A 12,866-nucleotide genomic window follows, 5' to 3' on the forward strand; every position below is an offset into this window, starting at 1 on the left:
GAGGGAAGGGGGGGATGGTTGCCAACAGTAACCCAGCCTGCGGCATTGGGTTGCTGCCCCCCACCTCCCCAGGAGCCCTGCTGCTTTACGCTCCTTGCCTTTGCCATTCAGCTCTTTTGTGAGGTGGCCTCACCATGCCCCCCTCAACTTTCTTCCACTTAACCAACGTGCATCAGCCTTGTAGGGCTCAGCTCAGCTGTCACCTCCTCAAGAAAGCCTTTCCATCTGCCCCCGTAGATCTGGCCTCGGTCTCCTCTGAACTCTCCTATTCACCTGAGCATCACAGATTTGTGGTCGAGGTTTGTCTCCTCCCTTCTGTGCCTGACATCAGATCCTTAGACATTATTGCTGTGGCTCAATGGTGAATAGCTGAAGTCAGTCTAATAAACCCCTCTCTCATTCAACCCGTGTGTTGTGGGCTCCTGGCAAGTCATCCCTTTTCTCTAATAAAAATGTCTGAAAATGAAGAACACCAGGAGGTACTGCAAACCAGATATTCTTCTGGGTACTGGGATCGCGCACTGGATATTCTCAGGTAACATCTTGTCACGTCTAGTTACTTAAAGACGGACCCTGGATTGTGCCGGCCAGGCCAAAGTTTACACAGGGAGCAATTTTCCAGTTGACAATTTCAAACCTGGGTCCAAAGGATAAACACTGCTCATATGCCCATGGGGCCACAGGTAATCAGCCAGGTGGGTGGGGCTCTGTGCTGCGTGCCCAAGGGGGTGTGTGCGCCCCCAAGAGCACGCTCTGTTCCTTTACAACTAAACTCAAAGCTCTTCCCACGAGCCCCTGGGTCTGCTCGCCTTTCCCCTGACACTATGTGTGGGAAACTCACCAAGCCCAGGAGAGAGCAGGGTCTGATCTGCTGGCAGACATTGTCTCATAGAAACTCATGCTGGTCTAGACTTAAAACGTGAGGCAGGCTCAGTAGAAATATTTTGAAACCAAAATAAATAAAAAAGAAAAAGTGGAGAAGAGTCAAACATGCAATTATTTGTAATAGAAAAAAAACTATTGATTTTCCTTTTTTGATACATAGTCTAAATTATCCCTCAAGAAAAGTAGCAATGCATCTTTAAACAGATTTATTGGTTCTGGGAGGGAAAAATGTGTTATTTAACTTCAATGCTATTGGATTTTTCTTTTATGCTAGATGTGGAAATATCACAGAGGAACAGAAACAGGGGAGGGAAATTCTTTCAAGGATCACAGCTATTTTGGAGCCCAGGGTAAGATATTCTAGTGTTTCCCTCCAAGCAGTAAGAGTTCATCAACAAAAGATGAACTTTCTTTCTTGTTCAGTAAATGACATCACACATTCGCAGTAAGTACGTTTTTCACAAAATGTAACGTTCCCGCGGGTGAAGCGGACAAATCACATTGGATCCCCCCGGTGTTACTTTGAGCCTCAGCTCCTCTGTTACAAAGGACGTTTGCCCTGGGCAGGATCCTGTGACTTGTCTGATCCTCGAGCTGTAATTCCTTCTCTGAGCCGGATTTCTCCACACGGGTGCCTCCAGCCTTCTCCTCCCTCACACCTTGACTTCTGAGAGCAGAACACGCAGTAACCTGACTCTTAGAGATGCTGTGCGCTCTGTTATAGAAATGAACACGGAGTCAATGGGAAGCACACTCAGCCTTTCCAAGCACCTCGTCCCGAGCCCTGTCAGAGGTGACCTGGGCTCGATGGCGCCCCACACACTTGGGGTCACAGACACTGTAGAACCGTCCCCAGGTCTCGCTGTGTGCCCATCACGTGACCTTCACCCAGGTGTCGTCATCTATCCGTCAGAGGCCATCCCAGGTGACCTTGCTGAACTGTCACAAAGAAAACCTACTCAGAGTGATGGGAAAGCATTTTTCTTTTTTTTTTTTTTGCGGTACGCGGGCCTCTCACTGTTGTGGCCTCTCCCGTTGCGGAGCACAGGCTCCGGACGCGCAGGCCCAGCGGCCATGGCTCACGGGCCCAGCCGCTCCACGGCATGTGGGATCCTCCCGGACCGGGGCATGAACCCGTGTCCCCTGCATCGGCAGGCAGACTCTCAACCACTGCGCCACCAGGAAAGCCCGGGAAAGCATTTTTCAAACATAAAGTGCTCACACAGCTGTAAAGACATATTTCAAACCACAGCTACAAACTGAGCCCCTCATCACATTGATTCTTTATAGTCAGCAGTGTAGGAATTTGACGGTTTGGGGTTTTCTTTTTAGATAACGATGCCCTTTCAGATAACTAAGGGGGTAGCCACCAGGACTCCAGTTAGAATAACCCACAGAGCCCTGTGATCGGAAAGCATCGGGTCCTGACCATAACAAAGCAAGTCCCGAGACCATCCCCCTTCTCCTCTCTCGACCACTCTTGGGGCTGTGGTGCCCGTGCCCTTAGCTTTCTGGGTATTTTCATTCCTGCGGGAGATGTAGATTCAAGGATGGAAAAGGGAACACCAACATGTTTGCTCCATTACTCATGGCGGTTCTTTCCTCTTTCTGGTATGATTTGGGTGTTCTGGCTCTCTACGCTTAAAAGGATGTGCCAGGTCTTTGAGGTTGCTCTTCTTTCAAGCTTGAGAACTGTGGGTAATAAGTCCAGGGATTTGAGGCTAAGAGCTGCATTCATTGCCTGTGGGCTAGAACAGCGCTAGTCTGTTAAAGCAACAAGGTGAAAGCGAGAGTTGTTCTGGTCGCCAACAGCACGCGGGCACCCTGGGCGTTGGCTTTGACCTCCCGCTACTAAGACCCAGTGCCTTCTCCTCCATTCCTCTCCCAAAGGTGCTTTTACCTAAACGTCAGCCCCTCTACCAACAAAATTCATCAGTCATCTACTTGGGGACCAACGGTGCATCGCATTCTATACCCCAACATGTGTTTGGGGAGACGGGTTCCTGAGAAGGAACCTTCATCGCCTTGCTCCCAAGTGATGGAAACTTCTCTCCATGGGACTGTCAGTTAACAGGGAAAGCTTGGTCAGAGTTTGGAAACGTTGGTTCCATACGATAGGATTCTCCATAAAGACCAGCGATAGATTTTTGTTTGATCTGATTGAGAAGTGCCTGCGTTCAGTGAGGCCACTGGATTCCTGATCAAACCTGATAAAGAAAAGAGCACAGAGACATCCGTATTCTCCCCATGTGACAAACGATGTAAATACAGACCCTTCTCTAAAACTCCAGCTAATTCAGGTGGCAGGATGAAGTGTGCCATGTCATAATTAATCCCTCATGTATTGCAAGCAATTTAATGTCAAAATAATCAACAGTCGCTTTTTCTACCCTTTTGTGAGTACATAATAAATACTGTCATTTAAGCCGCAGCAAACATTGGATTTCTTTCCTGGTCTTTGAATAACACTATTCGTGAAGTAAATACCAGACCTCCCCCTCCATCTTCCCCTCCTGAATCCCTACATATATAAGCTCTTTAGGAAAATAAATCATGGATGTCAAAAGAAAAGGTGTGTGTTTAATTTTCAGTTGGTACCTCACATGGTGATTATTCTAGCTTAGAGTCCAAACACGGGAGGGGCCAACACAATGGAGGGGAGGGGGGGATGCAGGGGTCGGGGGGAGGGCCCCTCACTATCCATCCTTTGTTTTTGCCTCATGGATCACCAGCAGTGACATGGCAGTTACTTTTTTTTTGGCAAAGCTAGTAAATGGCCAATGCATTCTTTTTTTTTTTTTTTTTTTTTTTTTTTTGCGGTACGCGGGCCTCTCACTGTTGTGGCCTCTTCTGTCGTGGAGCACAGGTTCCGGAAGCGCAGGCTCAGCAGCCATGACTGACGGGCCCAGCCGCTCCGCGGCACGTGGGATCTTCCCGAACCGGGGCACGAACCCGTGTCCCCTGCATCGGCAGGCGGACTCTCAACCCCTGCGCCACCAGGGAAGCCCCAATGCATTTTTTGATTAAACTCAGTTCACCTTTTCAACAAACAGGAGTCAGAGGAATGGCCAAGCGCTGCTCTCCCTTCCATGGGCAGAAGGTGGAGATCCCTGGGTCTATACCATCTCGGCGGTCATGGATCTTGGCGTCTGTGCATTCTCCACTCCCAGGGAACCAGGGTCCCTTTGGCTTTGGGTAGAAACTCTCCTGTTGAATTAATGGGGTGACCAGAAAGAGAGCCCCAGGAGCAAGTGAGGAGCAGATGATTAATCTCCGGTTGCTTCAGGTGAGAAGTGACAGAGCTGAAATCTCGACTCGGAGGGGACACTTCACAACACATGGGCAGACCAAAGCATTACTCGTCTACTTTAACAGATCTTGTGTGAAAATGATTTTTAAGTATTAACATGGAAAACAGGGTCCCAAGAAGAGCTCCTTCTTGGTGATTGGTTCTTAATTATCATGGACCTGAGTTTCCCATGAAATAACATCATTTTGCCCTTTGATATCTATTCAGCCATTATTACAAAAGTCCCTCCTCTTAGATACTGTTGCATGTTTTGCAGATGCAAGAAACTTATGACTTAAGCTTCACACTTACCACAGTCTTCTTTACACGATTATTGGTTTTTTTTTAACTCATACGGAGTATCTACTTTTCCGAAAGCTCTGGATAGAGGTTTCTGTGACACGGAGATACATACAAGCCAACTCGAGCCTTCACACAACACACACGCACACACGTTAACCAGTAAAATTACAATCAAATGTAGTGAGCTTCTGGATCTTAGCTCCTGGGAGACAAGGGCTGTTCCTCTTTCTCCCTGGGTTCTCAGTTCCTGCTACAAGGCCGTGCATAGTATGGCTCTTCCGTGGCTGTTGAGGTGATCAAGTTTCAAGTTCACTGTGACAGGCAGGGAGGATTCGGTCGTCAGCCACCCACGTGATCCAGGGGAAGGGTACTGCGGCTTCACAAAGAGCTGTGCCATAGCTCCTGTCTCCTAGATCTTACCACAGCTCTAAGGGCATCTGAAAGCACTCGAGAGACCCCTGAAATCTCGGAGTGACAACATGTCAAGTTCTCAGCCATCATCAGTCTTCTTTTGCATGACCGTATTAGATTAGACAGCCAAAGACCCAAAGAGATCCCAGCTCGGGGCACACAGGCAGAGCGAGTAGGGACAGAGTGCATTGCCCCGGGGAGGGGGGTGTCCCAGAAGAGCAAGGAGCACCCAGGGACCCTGGGACACTGAGCACTTCATGGAGATGCTGACCATGAAGTCGGTTTGCCCACCAGCAGGAGGGCCGTAAAGACCCACCTTGCCTGCCCACCCCGTTCCTGTGCACCGATCCCATTGGCAGCGCCTTTATTACAGGGAAGACCACCTCTGTCCAACAATTCTTGAGCTCCCTATAAAGTGGCTTCAGTTGTTCAGGGCGGGGGTGGGAACGGTGGGAACACCGCCCAAGAAGGTTTGCAGAAGCAGCATTGAAAATCGCCAAATCAATCTCCCTTGTAGACTTTTCAAATAAACTTACCTTTGAAAACTGCCTCTGGAACCCTTAGCTTTAACAGTGGAGTTTCCCTGGTTTATGGGCTGGTGGTAAAATCCTAAAGTCAGAAGCTCCTCAAGGAGGGACTGACACACCGTTTACAGAAGTGCTGCCATGAAAATAATACGTGGCAATGAAGCCACTATAAATCCACACATGATCCCGCACACAATACATCGGCCCTTTTTTACACTGTTTTCTCTTTAAGAGGACATATACCAGCACAGACACAGCCCTCTCTGCTTCCTTCCCCACTATTCCTAGCAAACCTCTCTGGACAGAAGCTATCGCACAACAAGGCAGAGGGTCCCTGGATGTTGTGTTCTGACACCACTGGGCTGTTTGCGAGATAACGGTAGACACAAGACAACCTCACCAGTGTCTTTGCTGAACAATGTAATATGACAGCATCCATGAAACAGATTAGCATAAGTCAACATAATACCCACTTTGCAGCATTAGTATTGAAAACTTTCATCTTGAAATAGTAAGAGAAATAAGACAACCTAGGATGAATTGTAATGATTTTGCTGGAATATTACCAGGTGGCTTTAAAAGATTCATATGTCAATGGAGCCACACGCTAACAGACATACGTCAACATAATCATCTCAAGCAGCTTTGTTTCCATTCCGCAAGGTCCGCGAGAATACAGGCATGGTTTCCCAATACAGCTAACAAACATGGGGCTGAAATTATCTAACAATTCGAAAAAGTTTGATGATGGGTGATACATAAACGTTTCCTGATATACCATAGGCCATTCTAAGAATCGCACATCTAATCCCTGAAGTTCAAGGTACACGTAATTGTGCCTCACAGGGCCAACTCCTAAAATAAGCGAGAGAACAGGACTGCACACCAAATGACATTTCCAATAGTTGACAGATGACTTCTGCCTTTCAGGGTGATGAAACAAAAGTCATATGCTCTTCCAACTACAGTAAACATGTTCCCTTTCCTTTCCCTCTCTTTCCTCAAAGCTTGCTTTAAAAAAAAAAAATCCATCTAATTATTTCCTTTGAAATGAATGTCTTCATTTTAGCCAACTGAGAAAATTGAAGGACTTGAGAATGTACCAGTTTTCTTTACTATGCCAAAAGATGAGATTGAATTGTGGAGCAGCATTACTGGTCCATTCCTGAGATGTTTTAAATTTTATTTTAGCTTTTTATCGAAGTATAGTTGATTGACAACGTTGTCCCAATCTCTGCTGTACAGCAAAGTGAGCATTCCTGAGATTTTTGAATACCCAGCAACCTTGTGAAGACACCCTTTACTCTTCATTGCATCAATAGGATGCCAGGATTTGACTATGGAAAGTCAGCCTTGTTGGAAGGTGGCTCCTGGGGTTGAAAAAGGAGAGTCACACGTTCACAAACAGGTTCCCTTGCTGGTCCACGCTTACCAGGAACACACAAGAGGTCAAGGCGGGGGTCCACCCTCAGAGCAATGGTGCTGACACACTCCCCCTCGGGTTTTCTCAACCCTGCCCCTCCTCTCCCTTCCCACCACGTCAAGGGCTGAAAAGGGAAAGACAAAGACGGTACTTTCCCTTTGCAAAGCTCTGAAATGATGAAGTGACGGCTGCATATTGAGTCTTGCTGCAGCCTGGGCAAAGTATTAAGCACTTTGAGATATAATTTTGAAGGCTTGGAATCACTCTGTGATATAGGGGTAACTCCCTTTAATAGATGAGGGAAAATGTATTTTAGAGAATGTAAGGAGCCGCCCCTGTTCCCACAACACTTGCACGATAGCCAGTAACCCATAAATGATCAATCCTGTCACTGCAACTTTGGAAAATCCTAAAATTGGGCATAATGAGCTTTTTGGGTGATTGAAATTATTACCCTAATAACTTATAATTAGTTATTATATTACAAGTTGTCTGAATTAATAGGTTATAAAAACCTGCTCCCTTTTCCCACAACAATGTCAGCATTTGGACTCAGGTAGGGGAACGTTGTACACAATCAGGCGTTGCGTAGCATCCCCTTCTCCCTCCAGGGGACGCTCGTGGCTGTTTATCAACAGCAGGAATTAGGCTAAGAGGCGTAATCCAGTTAACAAGTAATTATTGAATGCCAGCTATGTGGTCAACACTGAAAAAGCAATACGAAGACAAACCTAGTTCACCTTTTGCCCTCTGAACCTACAACCTTCGCTTCCTAAAAGGGTCGCTCGGCTAACAGCAGGAAAGAAAACAGTCAGGCCCAGTTACTCTTTCTCCACTCTGCAAGAAATTATCATCCAATTATTTTGGTACCCTATTGATGAAATTTAGCAAAGAGAAAGAAAAGTATAGAAATAGTTTACATTTTTAATTAGATAGCCTTTTTAAAATTGTATTTAGACTTCGGTCTAAACTATCTCAGAGAACAAAAACTTGGCAAGTGGAAAGACAAATGGCCGTCGCAGAAACCACGGAGCTCCCGCTAGCGTCTACATCCGAGGGGAGGTATGGAATTTCTGGGAACATGTAGACATTTTATTTAACGTAAGCAGGTGCTCACAGCTTTGAATTCCTAATCCCGCAACTCAGTTCATCCTTTCTTTCAAGTCATCCATCAGTAGGAACCTTGGTTGGTCTTGCAATTCAGTAAATATCTTCTCTCTTTCCTTAAATAAGATTTAAATTGCCAAACGTAACCTTTTCAATAACAAAGCGTCTACATTCCCACCAGTGAATTGCTCATCTTCTTGGCTAGGTCTCAGTCAAATCACCTTTATGAATCATACAAATTGCTACGTGACACAGACGCAGAAACTGGGATTTATTGTCAAGAGAGTTGAAATAATCCAGCGGATGGTACAGGCTCTGATTTGATCCTGAGGTGTAGAGGTACAGACATGATGTTCTTACCAATTATGGGTACAAACGGATCAGTTATAATCCAAGAGCCAGAGATAAAAGTAATTATTATAAGTTATTAGGGTAATCATTTCAATCACCCAAAAACTTCATTATGCCCAATTTTAGGATTTTCAGAGGTTGCAATGACAGGATTGAAAATTTATGGGTTACTGGCTATCATGCAAGGATAATGAAAACAAATGCCTTGATTTGTGAATATGTATGCCAGCTTTATGCATATAAATAGACTTTAAAAATCCGATTGTGTTTTATGGCTCCACATAAATAACAAAACAACCTCATGGCTTGGAAATCGGACTTGCGCGTCTTAAATGCTCCAGTCAGACAACTTGGTTTCTCTATTAAACTCGCCCATTAATGCCAATCTATGAGCCAATCTGATTGGGAAGAGACGGGAAGAGAGATCGGTGCTTCCCAAACATTACTGTGCTCGTGAATCACCCAGGAATCCTATTAAAATACACGTTCTGATTCTGTAGGGCTGAAGCGGGACTGCCAATCTCGGTGGTTAACAGGCTCCCAGGAGATGCTGGTGCTGTAGTTCATGGACCACATTCTGAGTCACAGAACATTGGACTTCTCGATGCTCCTGAAGGTCTTATCCCCAACTAAATCCTTGATGGAGTGATTCAAATACAAGACAAGAGAGAGCTACTATAACTGCATAAAGAATATGATATCCAAAGAGATCTGCGGAGTATATTCAAGGAAGCACGGCTTCAAGAAAGCAAGATAAGCACATTTTGTAATCACGTGGTTTTGCGACGTTTGCTCAATTCCGGGGACCTCAATTCCATGAGGTTTCTTAGGCACGCCTTCACCTTCCAGAGAGTTGGCATTCTAGGTCTGCATGAAAAGACTCGGAATCAAAGCTATTTTTACGCTCCCAGCAAAAATGCTTCTGCTTCTCCCCCTCCTCTCCTTTCTCTTCCTCCTCCTTCTTCTTATGCCTTTTTCAGGGAGGAAGTAGGTTTTAATTGAAAACCCCTGACAGTACGTTTTCGAGAGGTGTCAGCATGTAAATTACTCCATATAATTGGCAGGGTACTGCGCTGTCCTGAGCACGTAAGCAGAGCAGCAGCCCACAGCCCTGCGTGTAGATGCAAACGGAGTCCCCCTCAGGCACTGTGACCTTCTCTTAAAGAACGGACAGCAGCATCGCTTCACGAAGCTCCCAACAGAGACATCTGAAATCTATAAATCGGTCAGACTGTAAATCCATTTACTAGAAAGCCACTTGTGAGAGTAAACACCTGGGACGTTTATGAACTGTTATACAACATCTTCTCATTTCATCTTAACTCTTTCCTCCACATTTTTGTTTCAAAATGACTTGCATTGAATTTTCATAGAGAATTATAAATGGTAACCTTTTTCTTCTATTCCCCTGACTATAAAGCAACTTAACATCAAGGCCAAGTGTTTAGGAATCGGTTATCCAAGAGCAGACAAATCATTTGGTTAAAAATGTGCTCACTGATCTTATCAATTCAAAACTTCAGACCAACATTTTATGAAATTCTGTAGCTGCAAACGCTCAGCTCTGACATTTCATACCTCCTTTTCTGAATGACTACAACCTTACTTGGAGAACCATCTCCAAAGGAACAGGCTGCACCCAACAAGGGCAGATTTACATTTGATTTTAAAGTAGCAAACAGCTTTGTAAACCTCAAACTTCCAAAGCCACTAGATGAATCAATGTTAGTTCAATTTTGGCAGTATCCACATTTTACTCACAAAACACACATGCGCAAATTAAGTTAAAATAGGATATAACATAATATTGAACTTATGCAAATGAGTATTGATATAAAATTTGGTTACTGTTTGAAAGACCTGGAAAGGTAAATAACGTCACACTCTTCTTTCTTAATCTTAGTTTAACAAAAAAATATTTTTATTTGTAATCCTAAATTTTCCCCAACTCACTGGTAAAGTTTCATTATTTCTTTAATATCCACAAACATATTTATTTCGTAAAGCTTTTTTTTTTCTAAAAGGCTTCTCTTTTCATTTTAAAATGCATGAATGCCAGGAAGTTCCAATTTTATCTCAGTATTGACTTTTATGTTGATGAATATGCTTTTCTCCTTTATTTGTATAGAAGTCACATGATACAGTTTTCCTTTCTTTTTGATTAAAATGTTATATTTGATTTTCCAGGAATAAAGTAGCTCACACAGACCAAAGTAAGATAAAACTTTGAATCTGAAAAATAGCTAGATGGACCAACAAAGCAATAGAGAAAAAACTCTAAATCAGCAGTACCCATAAATCAGTCATGCCATTCAAATTCACATTTGTAATGTAATTTATTTTTGAGAGAATTTACAACTATTCAAGCTTCACTATTTATTAGGTAAGGGAGGATCTGAGTGAAGTATTTATGTCTTATTAATTCTTTTTATAACCTATTAATTCAGACAACTTGTAACATATAAACAATCTCAGCTACATTATCTAAACTTGGCAAATCACTCTGTGGGTTTGGACACTGAACTGGGTGGACTGACGGCTTTTACAATCCCTTTCAGCCCTGAGACGCTCTGATTCGTTAAGAAGATGCTCCAAGTGCGTACAGAAGGGCCTGCTGGCAGCCTGAAAGGGTCAAATGCAGTATCTGAAACGGCCTTCATACCAAGAGAAAACCTTACACTCAGAGAAACCAGAAAATTGCACAATTTTTATGATATATTTTTATTGCATTTGTATGATAAAACACAACCTACAGTCACTTTTTTTTAAACTTCTTTATTGGAGTATAATTACTTTACAATGGTGTGTTAGTTTCTGCTTTATAACAAAGTGAGTCAGTTATACATATACGTATATCTCCATATCTCTTCTCTTTGCGTCTCCCTCCCTCCCACCCTCCCTATCCCACCCCTCCAGGCAGTCACAAAGCACGGAGCTGATCTCCCTGTGCTATGCAGCTGCTTCCCACTAGCTATCTATTTTACACTTGGTAGTGTATATATGTCCATGCCACTCTCTCACTTTGTCCCAGCTTACCATTCCCCCTCCCTGTATCCTCGAGTCCATTCTCTAGTAAGTCAGCGTCTTTATTCCCGTCTTGCCCCTAGGTTCTTCATGATCTTTTTTTTTTTTAGATTCCATATATATATATATATATATATATATGTTAGCATATGGTATTTGTTTTTCTCTTTCTGACTTACTTCACTCTGTACGACAGACTCTAGGTCCATCCACCTCACTACAAATAACTCAATTTCGTTTCTTTTTATGGCTGAGTAATATTCCATTGTATATATGTGCCACATTGTCTTTATCCATTCATCTGTCGATGGACACTTAGGTTGCTTCCATGTCCTGGCTATTGTAAATAGAGCTGCCATGAACATTTTGGTACATGACTCTTTTTGAATTACGGTTTTCTCAGGGTATATGCCCAGTAGTGGGATTGCTGGGTCATATGGTAGTTCTATTTGTAGTTTTTTAAGGAACCTCCATACTGTTCTCCATAGTGGCTGTATCAATTTACATTCCCACCAACACTGCAGGAGGGTTCCCTTTTCTCCACCCCCTCTACTTTATTTCTTATTTAAAATTACATGAGTTCATTTTTCTGAATCTGATCCTCCAAAGCAATCTTATTATCCTTTATCCAAGAGCTGCCTGGTCGAGATCATCGTACATTAAAATATACTCTCAAATATGTTAATGACGTTTCTTCCTTGAAGGTGGAGAGTCATCAGCTTGGGAGGGAAACATTCCTGGTTGCTGGGATGTGGCCCAGATGGTTTTGGGGAATAGCTTCTATTTTTAACCAGGTTGTATTCTATATTTACTATATATAAAGTTTTCATAGCAGAATAGAACACATGGAACATGGTGATGGTGTATGACCTTTTTTTTTTTTTTTTTTGGTTTCTAACAAACTAAATCTACACGGTGCTGTTTTGTTCTATCATTGATATGAAAAAAGAAATGTTTGGTTTTTAATTATATACATGTGATATTCAGCAGGTACTGGAGGTGATATTTTAAGCTCCCTCAGCTTTGTTTCAAGGTTTGAGTGTATTAATTCCTATGCAAATCATTCTGTGGCAGAGTTCACTGTCACACTGATGCTGGAGAAAGGAACTTCCATAGATTTGTTCAAAGAAAGGGGAAATTCTGGGAAGATGTATGAAGATTAGGGGAGCACATCAAGACAAGGCCTTCTTCCATTGCCCCAAATCTTCTAATATTAAATTATGTGGAACGGACTCATTGTGGAAGGTAGGTGTGACGAATGTCAGGTAAGAAATGCACAGCATAGACCACATTCTTCATTGGATTCACAGATGACAGCTCATGGGGATCCACCACGCGGGGACACAAAGCTATCCAGTGGCTGCCCCACCCGGGGCCAGCCGTCCACCAGGAAGAGCTCCCTTGTTTTCATTCCTAGCACGCCTTTTGGGAAGCAGTACAGGTAAGTTGAGGAACAGACATAGACCTACATAATCAGAGGAATGCGTACTTGGCGGGTCTCCAAGTGCCATGAGGCTTATAGAGCTGCTCAGTCATCTCCTACTGC

The sequence above is a fragment of the Phocoena phocoena genome, chromosome 13, assembly GCF_963924675.1.
Source record: "Phocoena phocoena chromosome 13, mPhoPho1.1, whole genome shotgun sequence".
NCBI classification, from domain to species: domain Eukaryota; kingdom Metazoa; phylum Chordata; class Mammalia; order Artiodactyla; family Phocoenidae; genus Phocoena; species Phocoena phocoena.